We start from the raw sequence: 11,076 nt of genomic DNA, 5'->3' as shown, positions 1-11,076 counted from the left end.
TTAACTCTACGTAAAATAACAATGTTATGTCAACAACTATTTCCTCCTGTTACAGTATAACAGTTGGTGTTTCAGGAGGAGGAGGAGGATCGTTATTATTTCTCGCAGAACACGAATTAATTTCCAGGTATTTAAATATTCAAGTAGTCATTGTGCTTATATAAAAGGCTCTGCACACTATCAAGGCATATTTCCTTGAAATGTGGCATGGCATGAATTCAAAGAGCAACTTAAATATCTTAAATATAGACGTAAATTTCAGTAAAGGATGCTGTTTGATCAAAGATAACCAAAGTCTGATTAACAGAAGACGTTGCATAGAACCTTCAAGTTTCCACTCCTATATACAATCATTGGTCGAAGCTATGTCCCAAAAAATAGGTTTCTATACACAAAATTAATCTCCATAATGTTGTGTTGTAACACTGAATGTTTTGTCAAACTTCAGAGCTGCTGTGGACCAATTTTTGTTTTAAAGCTGAGTTTCTCCTAATTCACGGTAGCTCGAAGTATTTGTTACACAACAACGTGGAAACATTTGATTTTGAAACACTTTTGGCCTACTTTGTCCTAAGCTATTCTTACCATTTAGGACACTAGACAGTCATACAACATGGATGAAATGTGTCCACTCATAGCTAACCTTCAGAATATCTCCTATGTGCTTTTGATTCATTACCATAATTATGAATTATAATCGTATGGTTAGCGGTGGGAAAAGGATAACACTGACAATCAAGCGAGCATACGTTACATTTTTCGCTCACATCTCTCCCAGATTGTGCTTTGCATTTTTATCACTTATTCTTCGAAAAGTTTATATAGTAGTGCCATCATTATCATGCACAAATTGCTATCGCTTATCGGATTCTCGTCGAGTATTCTTCCAAAGAACGTACAAATTGTTTTCGTTTGTGTTGGGATTATCACATTTTAAAACTTTTCCCATTTTTACTCACGTCTCTCTGTCTGGCTTCTTTATTCTTTCGATTGCATTTCCACTGTCTAACTACTGCTATGTTTATTTCTTTCTAATGAACACCTTTTTATCCGTTATATATATATATATATATATATATATATATATATATACACACACATATATATATATATATATATATATATGTGTGTGTGTGTGTGTACACATAGACAAAGACATACTGGATAGGCATTACAGTGTATAATTAGAGTTAATTACAGTTAATTAGATCAAATGATAGTGTTACTGTTGGATAACAATAGTGTTATTATTGCCTAGCCTATATATTGTGGTATGTATATAAACGTATATAAACAAGAACCGTTTATTTGAGAGAGAGGGAGAGAGAGAGTGAGAGATGGAGAGAAAGAGAGACAGTGAGAAAAAAGAGAAAGGAGTGAGAGGGGGCGGAGAGATAGGGGAGAAAGAGAGAAAGACAGAAAGAGTATTGATCAAATAGGAATTATCTGCAACGAAAAGAAAAGTGGCGTATGGTATCGACAGAATATCTTAATGTACATAAATTTGTCCTATACGTTCTATAACAATATGAAAGTACATCAGATATTTTCCACGGATGAGAAACCTCCTTCCAAATACACATCGCACGCTGTAGGATATATAATATACAATTAGACTATTATTTCAAGAAAAGCAGTATCAAAGGCAATCATTTAATTTCTAGATTGCCCTTACTTCATTGCAAAAAGATGTTAGAGGTGAATTGCAGTTCAATTTAGTGTTGAAGATCAACTACAAAGTGTGACAGAAACACGCAATAATTTACTAATGAATCTCTCTGTGCGTGTCTCTCTCTCGCTATATATATATATATATATATATATATATATATATATATATATATATATATATATATATATATATACATACATACATATATACATATATATACACACACACACACACACACACACACACACACACACACACACACACACACACACACACATATATATATATATACACATATACACACGCGCAAACACACACGGATCTATCTATCTATCTATCTATCTATCTATCTTTCTATGTACTTGTCTGTCTGTCTGTCTGTCTCTATGTATATACTTATGAATGTATAAATAATCTGTCTCCGTCTAGAGAACCAGCATAAATACAATTTTAGGCCAAAGTTCTCCATATATATATCAAAACGTATGTTATTTCTTTATTAAAAAAAAATGATTCTAAGAAAATAAAACTAGTCTTGGTAGATTCAATGTCTCGTTTTACATGTATGTCTATATCTATACATACATAAAATGTTGGATGCCGATCGTTTGATGTGAGATACACTATCAGCATATCTATTCTTGAAGCAGCTGTGACAGACAGTCGGCTTTCCTTCCTCCTTTCTTCTCATCCAGCTTTGGATTGTATCTACGATGACCAGCTTTACCTAATACCAATAATTCGGGGAGAAAAATAACATATACTATAACATTCCTATATTGTCTTTTCTCGATCTCTGTTCATCTATGCAACTGTTGAAATTCTAACCTCATGTTTCAGTATATGCAAGTCATAATCTGATCTGATACCAATTGTTTGCCTGTTTATATAATGATACTATTATACATGCACCTGCTCAAGTGAAACGCTGACTGTAGCCAATCTTATTCAGGTAGTTATAACATCTCCGCGATTTTAGTTACAGTTTAAATTAAAGTGTAGGCTGCAAGTCAACTTGAGCATTAATGGTATGTATTTAATACCTTATGCCAGGTTATCCCCTGCAGTCATGAATGATCATGAGATTGCATCCAAAGAGTTACTCTCCGAGGCACAATGCGTATCAGTTTCCCCACCCCACGTCACCGATGTTATCGAAGGGAAAGGTAATAAGTTGTGACGTCACTGGCACACAGTTGGTACCAGTGACGTCACAACTTATTGCTAGAGCTGAACGAACTAGAGCGACGTGAAATAGAGTGTTTTGCTCAAGAACACAGCGCACAACCCGGTGCAGGAATCGAGTTTACTACCTCATGATTGTGAGCCCGACACTCTAACCACTAAGCCATGCGCCTTCACACCTTGTGTCAATAGACGTAATATTATATACATACCATATAATATAGAATATTATGCCTGTATATGTACACACACACACACACGCACACACACACGCACATATATATATATATATATATATATATATATATATATATGTACAAACATATATATATATATATATATATACCAATGAATAATAATAGATGAGTGTACAACTGCTAAACTCTTACAGCCGTTTCTACCATGAGGCTGCCAAATCTCACAAGTTAACCTCATCACGTCAGTGATATACAGGGATGAACAAACAATGGACAGGGATTGGACGATGGTTGAACCCCAAGGTTTCATCAGAGAGTCCAAATGTTAGGAAACTAACACGTGGGAAAGCAAGTTAAAATAATAGAGTCAGATAGAATTAAAAAAAAATTATGTAATAAAAATAGAAGGTGCTATTATAGAAACGGCTGTAAGAGTTTAGTATTTGTACACTCATCTATTATTATTAATTTATTTCTATATATATATCTGTTTACGTATCTATTGGCTTATATCATTCATTTACTCGAATCGCTTACACATATATTTGTAACTAATTAATAAATACATATAACTGAATCTTTACTGGCTGATGTGTGTCGATTATTTATCCTCTCTATTTTCTTATTTGCCTTATGAATCCTGGGTAAATTTCTAATTTACCACCACCCATACCTAGTATTCAATTGCAATATTACCATGCAATAGTAAGCACTTGGTTATAAATACACAGCTACATATCCAGTAGTATATAGGATATTAAATATCCCTTAGATGGTTACTTAACCTCTAACTCATACAGACATGCATATATGTATATATTCGCCATGATAGATCACTGACCACTACACACATTTTTTCTCTCCTTTTTCAATTCCTGAGCGTTATACTAATACATCTATTTGTTTTCTACACGACTTGTCTTCGTCTGCTTTGTTTTGTGAATTCTTCCTATATATATATATATATATATATATATATATATATATATATATATATATATATATATATATATATATATATATATATATATATATATATATATATATATATATATATATATATATATATAGAGAGAGAGAGAGAGAGAGAGAGAGAGATATTCTGTTAATGTGTATGTAGCTGTGTATTCCGTAGACACGTTTACATTTGAAACTAACCTTTAAAGAGAGACAATGTGGAACTGCATGTAGAGTTTTCTAATTCTTGAATATGCAATGCCACTGCAATGATTTGGAAGAAGACATCTGCTGAAGATTCAATGAAGGGAGATGAAGTGCGAAAGGTCGCTACTGAGGTGTAAACATCTAAACAAGCAGAACATGCTATGCGGCAGTTGCCACATGTGCACATCCCCACCATATAAATATTTATACTTGCATCTACTTATTTCTCCACACAAATGAAGATATCACGACACGTGAAGTGTTTTACGATCATAAACTAAAATTAACTTAAAAATAGATTTCTTGACAATTTCCTGAAATAGGTGTTGTTCCATACAGGAAACCCTCAAATTACACTCTTTGTTTATTCATTTAATAATATATATTCAGAGGAGATGACTTTTCTCGAAGGCAAGGCCTCAATGATTTTTACGATGAGCAGAAGCTGTTACCCTAAAACATGTGAACTTGTGCAAATACTTTAAGTTGACCCTTATATCTGAATTCGATTTCGTGTCATCGTCGCCTTCTCCGGGTTTAGTTTGAACTCTAGTCTCATATACTACTACTACTACTACTACTACTACTACTACTACTACTACTACTACTACTACTACTACTACTTATCTATCTACCTACCTACCTACCTACCTACCTACCTACCTACCTACCTACCTACCTACCTACCTACCTATATACCTACCTACCTACCTACCTAACTATACAGTTGTGGTAAAATGTGATGCAAAAAGATTTTGTGGGGATAAGCTGAAATCGAAATTACCGACGAATAGTATGTTTTGCAGAAAAATGGATTTCATTAAGCGCACTTTAGGACCAGTTGGCACTTATATATATGGCAACGATTAAGTCTACCCGCCCCAAGAGCTGAATTAGTCCTTCCGCCGATCTTTTACAATTTTCCATCAACCAAGTTTTATTTACTGAGCTTTCGTTAACCCAAATATATGGTAAAAAGCTTTTATATGACGTTTCATGCACTACCGACATACCTGAAAGAACACAATTTTGAAATAAACACCTTAACTATACGCTTCGCCCCACACACTCATCCCCACCCACGCATACACACACGCACACACACACACGTAGAATCACTCAGACTTCTCGCACACACACACGCAGAGATGCACACATGCGCATATATTTGTATATATATATAACGCAATGCTCACAGACAATCAACGCGACATTTTGATTTACGCGTGTAGTACATCAGACGCCAATGTACACTAATTCCGTCTCTCCAATTTCATCCGCAAGCGTTCAGTCTACTCGAAGAATATGTCCGAGTGCCTCAATAGATTCTCCGACACACACAAGTGCACGCAGGTGCACACACATACACGCACACACACACACACACATGTACACCCACGCAAACACACGTACACTCATTTACAGACAAACGCACAGAGACACACATCCACAGAAATGTATATATACGTAGACACAAATATATACACGAACACTTACGTATAACTACACATATATTGATAGACTTATCACAGTTCAACACAAACTATAGAAAAAAAATAGGTACAAAGATCTCTCGATTCATACATGTAAGCTCCTTCAGACGCGTGATGTATGCACTTATACGTATACCTACGCATAGACGTCTGCTCATCTAACGCAATGTACCCTTAGAAAGGTCTTAATATGCGCACAGACATTTTTACATTAATACAGATTTAGAAAAATGTACGCACGCATAGACAAGTATACACAAACACATGCACACACGCACACATGCATAGACACCCTTACGTATGTCTATGTAGAAACACTTCTAAATACAGAAACATAGATATTTGTACACACACACAAGTCTTCATTTCGCTGAAACTGACAAATACACACACACACACACACACACACACACACACACGTACGAACACACACACACACACACACACACACACACACAAATAGATAGATATGTATGTATTTATGCATGTGTGTATTTATATATGTATGCAAGTATTTATGCGTGTATTTATATATGTATACGTGTGTTTATATACATATGCATACATATATATATACATATATGTCCACGCACCTGCATGCATGCACATGGGTACATACACGTACGTACGTAACTATACGTATATAGTATATATATATATATATGATTATATATTTATACATACGCACATATATGCGCGCATATATTCATAGTGTGTGTGTGTGAGAGAGAGAGAGAGAGAGAGAGAGAGAGAAAGAGAGGGAGACTGAAAGACAGAGATTGAGAGAGAGAGAGAAAGAGAAGGAAAGACATATACAAACATGTATATGTATATATTGTACACATTCATTTTTATAGCACCTACATACGCCTGTATATACATACTAATATATACACCTCTACATCTACACTAAATCATGCGGGATACACTTATTATAAATAAGGCCGTTAGGTCACTATATACGCTGGCCGATGTGTTACTTTTTTTTTTCTATTATTGGGGTTAAATTTCGTGAGAAAGGGGTCAGTTGTTTGGGAAAGCCATCAAACATACCTCATTACGCGTCGGCCATTTTGTGTCACAGTAAAACAGGAGATGCCAAGGTGAATAAGATGGGGGGGGGGGGGCAGTCAGACAAAGCTAAGATATGTCTTGGCCATAATGACGCTGCTCTGTGACTTAAATAAACAAACATTTACAAGGTTATTTGGTTTGGCGTAAAGCTATATATACATACATAAAATAAATGGCCGTGTGAGTAGTTAAATATGTCAAAGTGTGGTAGGGGATGTTTATAGGGCGGTGGAAGTTGATGTGATTTTAGATATATATGTGTGAGTATGTGTGTTCGCAACGATGTGGAGCAGTGCTTGTGTATGCACTGGTGTGTGTAGAGTGTGATTGAAGTGATAGCGTGTGTGTATGTAGTGCAATAGATGTTGCGTGTGTCAGATACTAGTGTGCTTTTAGTTGTACGTGTGTGTAAGCGAGTGTGTATGTGTTGTGTATGATTTTTGATGTGTTGTATTAGTAGATGTGGTGGGTGTGATAGTGAATGTAGTTGAGTATATTGCGTGTGATGTAAGTAGGCGTACAATAATTTAGTGTATATACGTGTGTGTGTACATGCCTGTACAGTGTACTTACGTGTCGATATATACATGTGTATATGAATTTATGTATGTGTGTGTGCATTAGCTTGTATGTACATATAAGGAAATTAATGTGTTAATATTTATGTACGTATAAGAGGCGATCTGGCAGAATTGTTAGCATGCTGGGCGAACTGCTTAGTGGCAGTTGGTTCGTCATTAGGTCCTGAGTTCAAACTCTGTTGAGGTTGACTTTGCCTTTCATCTTTTCGGCGTCGATAAAATAAGTATTAGTTGAACACTAGGATCGATATAGTCGACTTACTCCCATCCCACAAATTGACGGCCTGGAGCCAAAATTTGAAACCATTATTTGTGCTGAGAGCTGGCAGAACCGTTAGCACACCAGCATGTCGTCTCTTTACTTTCTGAGTTCAAATTCTGGCATTGCCTTTCATTCTTTCGGGTCCTATGATATAAATACCAGTTGAACACTCTGTCGATAATATCGACCTACCCTGCCCCCAAAATTGCTGGCCGTATAACAAAATTTGAAACGTCTGGCGTGTTACATGAGTGGGATCTCTATGTGTAGTTGTATGCGCTTTTACGTAGGTCTGTATGGTTGTGTTGTCGTGTTGTACATGTATGCATATATTTCCGCACCTACGTAGCGTATGTCCATATGTAAGATAAACTACAAGTGTGTTTATGTGTGTTTGTGTGTTTGTGCAGCGTGTAACAAGTGACAAACGTGTAAATGCGTATGGATGTGCGTATTATTGTAAATATACGCAGTTTGGCCTTGTCTGCCTACGAGCCTGCGAAAGCATGTATTTGGAGTGTATGTTAGTTAATGTGTTAATATGCATGTGAATAATGTGGGTGTGTTTATGTCTTTGAAATAGTATCATAGTGTTTTTATAACGTATGGGCATACATACACTTATAAACTCATATACAAACACCGGTGTGTGTGTGTGTTTGTGTGTGTGTGTGTGTGTGTATGTGTGGAGATGTGGATTAGCGATTAGTGTTGCGTTCATAATCGTAAGATTATGGTTGCCATTCCTGTGCCGTGCGATGATGTTGTGTACTCGAGCAAAACACTTCATTTAACGTTGCTCCAGCTGGCAAAGATGAGTACTGCAGCGACTGATTAGAGTCCCGTCCAGGGGAAGGATATACACCCCTTAGAATCCGGTAAACCAGCGTTATGGACACATGATCCTTTTTGGTGTGTGTTTATTTCTCTATATGTATATATGTATCTGTGTATGTGGCTTTGTATGTATGTATGTATTTATGTATGTATATGCGTATATATATATATATGCATGCATATAGGTATATATATTGGTGTGCAATATGATAGGTTTGTATTTTATATGTCTGATTACGAGTTGTGTGACATGTGTATGTGTGTATTCATGTATACATGGCATATAGGTTTGTATTTACGTACAGAGATGTGATGTATAATCATTTATTTATGTATGCATCTTTCATAAATGCGCGCATATATTTATGCATGTGTGTATGTTCATGAGTATATGCATCTGTGCATGAAGTAGGGATAAGGAATGGATAAATGATGTTGTGTACTCGAGCAAAACACTTCATTTAACGTTGCTCCAGCTGGCAAAGATGAGTACTGCAGCGACTGATTAGAGTCCCGTCCAGGGGAAGGATATACACCCCTTAGAATCCGGTAAACCAGCGTTATGGACACATGATCCTTTTTGGTGTGTGTTTATTTCTCTATATGTATATATGTATCTGTGTATGTGGCTTTGTATGTATGTATGTATTTATGTATGTATATGCGTATATATATATATATGCATGCATATAGGTATATATATTGGTGTGCAATATGATAGGTTTGTATTTTATATGTCTGATTACGAGTTGTGTGACATGTGTACATCTCTGTACGTAAATACAAACCTATATGCCATGTATACATGAATACACACATACACATGTCACACAACTCGTAATCAGACATATAAAATACAAACCTATCATATTGCACACCAATATATATACCTATATGCATGCATATATATATATATACGCATATACATACATAAATACATACATACATACAAAGCCACATACACAGATACATATATACATATAGAGAAATAAACACACACCAAAAAGGATCATGTGTCCATAACGCTGGTTTACCGGATTCTAAGGGGTGTATATCCTTCCCCTGGATGGGAAAGAGAAGGTTGGAACGTCCTTCAGAGTAAATTTATAGAGAATATGCAAATGGTAGGGGACAGGGAAAGAAGGTTAGGCGGAATTAAATATAAAAAATGGGAGATTGTGAAAAACAAGGAAGGAAACCTGAAGAAGAAGGGAGAAAGAGGAGGAGGGGAGAAATGGATTGGATAAAGAAAGGAGATAAGGACGGCATTTAAAGAAATAGGAGAAAAATTAAAAGATAGAAGGGAAAGAAAAACGGAATGTGGGGGATGGGGGAAGAAGAAAGCGAAGTAAGAAGGATTTGGAAAGTCAAATTCATGGATAGAAGAATAAGGAGGAGGAGAGGGATGAGGAGAAGGAGAGAAAAGAAATTAAAGGAGGTAAATAGGGCGACGAAGGAGGAATAAAATATGGTGATCGGGAGAGCGGGGGAAAGAAACGAAAAGGAAAAGGAGATTAGGGAAATAATGGAAGAAAAAAAATCATCAATTCGGTTGGAAAACATAAAATAGATATTGAAAAAAAAAAAAAAACAGAAGTAAAGGAGTCGAAGATGGAACAGAAAAGTGAACAGAAGATGCGGCGAAAAAAACGTAAGAAATAGATATATAGATAGATAGATAGAGAGAGAGAGCGAGAGATAGATAGATAGATAGATAGATAGATAGATAGATAGATAGAGAGAGAGAGAGAGAGAGAGCGAGAGATAGATAGATAGATAGATAGACAGAGAAGAGGATGGAGAGAGAGAGATATGGAGAGGGAGAGAGAAAGTGTGTAAGAGAAAGAGAAGTGGAAGACTGATATAAACTAGTTAAGGCGATAATGGAAAGAATTAAAACGATGCGATAATAAACAAGTTACCTGAAGACAGTAAGGATCGAGAGTATGGGCTTGTAACAGAGATTACAGGCACAGAACTGGTCTGGACCATTAGAAGAACTGTAGGAATTAAAAAGACTTTGATGAAAGGTATTGTGGAAAGTGGTGTATTATCAGGAATGATGCAGCTGCTGCAAAATTTTGCGGGTGAATGGAAAAAAATTGTAGAGAACGAGCGGCAAATGAAGAACTTCTGAATTGTGGGAAAAAAGAAGAGTTGGGGGACGAAAATGTTGTGGGAAGAAAGAGTTGTTAGGAGAGGTGAAGAGTTGTGGGAAGAATGACAGTGATGCGGGTGAGAGAGGAAAAGTTATGTGAAGAAACAGAGTTGTAGGAAGAACGCAAGAGTTGTGGGAAGAAAGAACACATTTTGCTGTGGAAATAGAAAAGTTGTGGGGTTATGGAAAAAGTTTTGTGGGAATAAAATTGTTTGAAGGTAGGTCTTTTGGGGGAAGGACACTGCAAGATTTGAAGGATTAAAAAACTGGTGGAACGGATTATTCTTGGAAATACAGGGTCTGCCGGAAAAAGACAGCACCCGAGAAAGCAAATATGGTTGCATTTATATTATTGCAAGAATGAAAAGGGGTACGAATGAAAAAAAGATGTGAGAATATTAATGAAATTGTAGTTGTTATTGATGAAACAAACGTATGGTCAAAGATGTTCCA

This window comes from Octopus bimaculoides, chromosome 7, assembly GCF_046866305.1.
Source record: "Octopus bimaculoides isolate indiv1 chromosome 7, ASM4686630v1, whole genome shotgun sequence".
Classification (NCBI taxonomy): domain Eukaryota; kingdom Metazoa; phylum Mollusca; class Cephalopoda; order Octopoda; family Octopodidae; genus Octopus; species Octopus bimaculoides.
Note: the sequence above shows the minus strand (reverse complement) of the source record.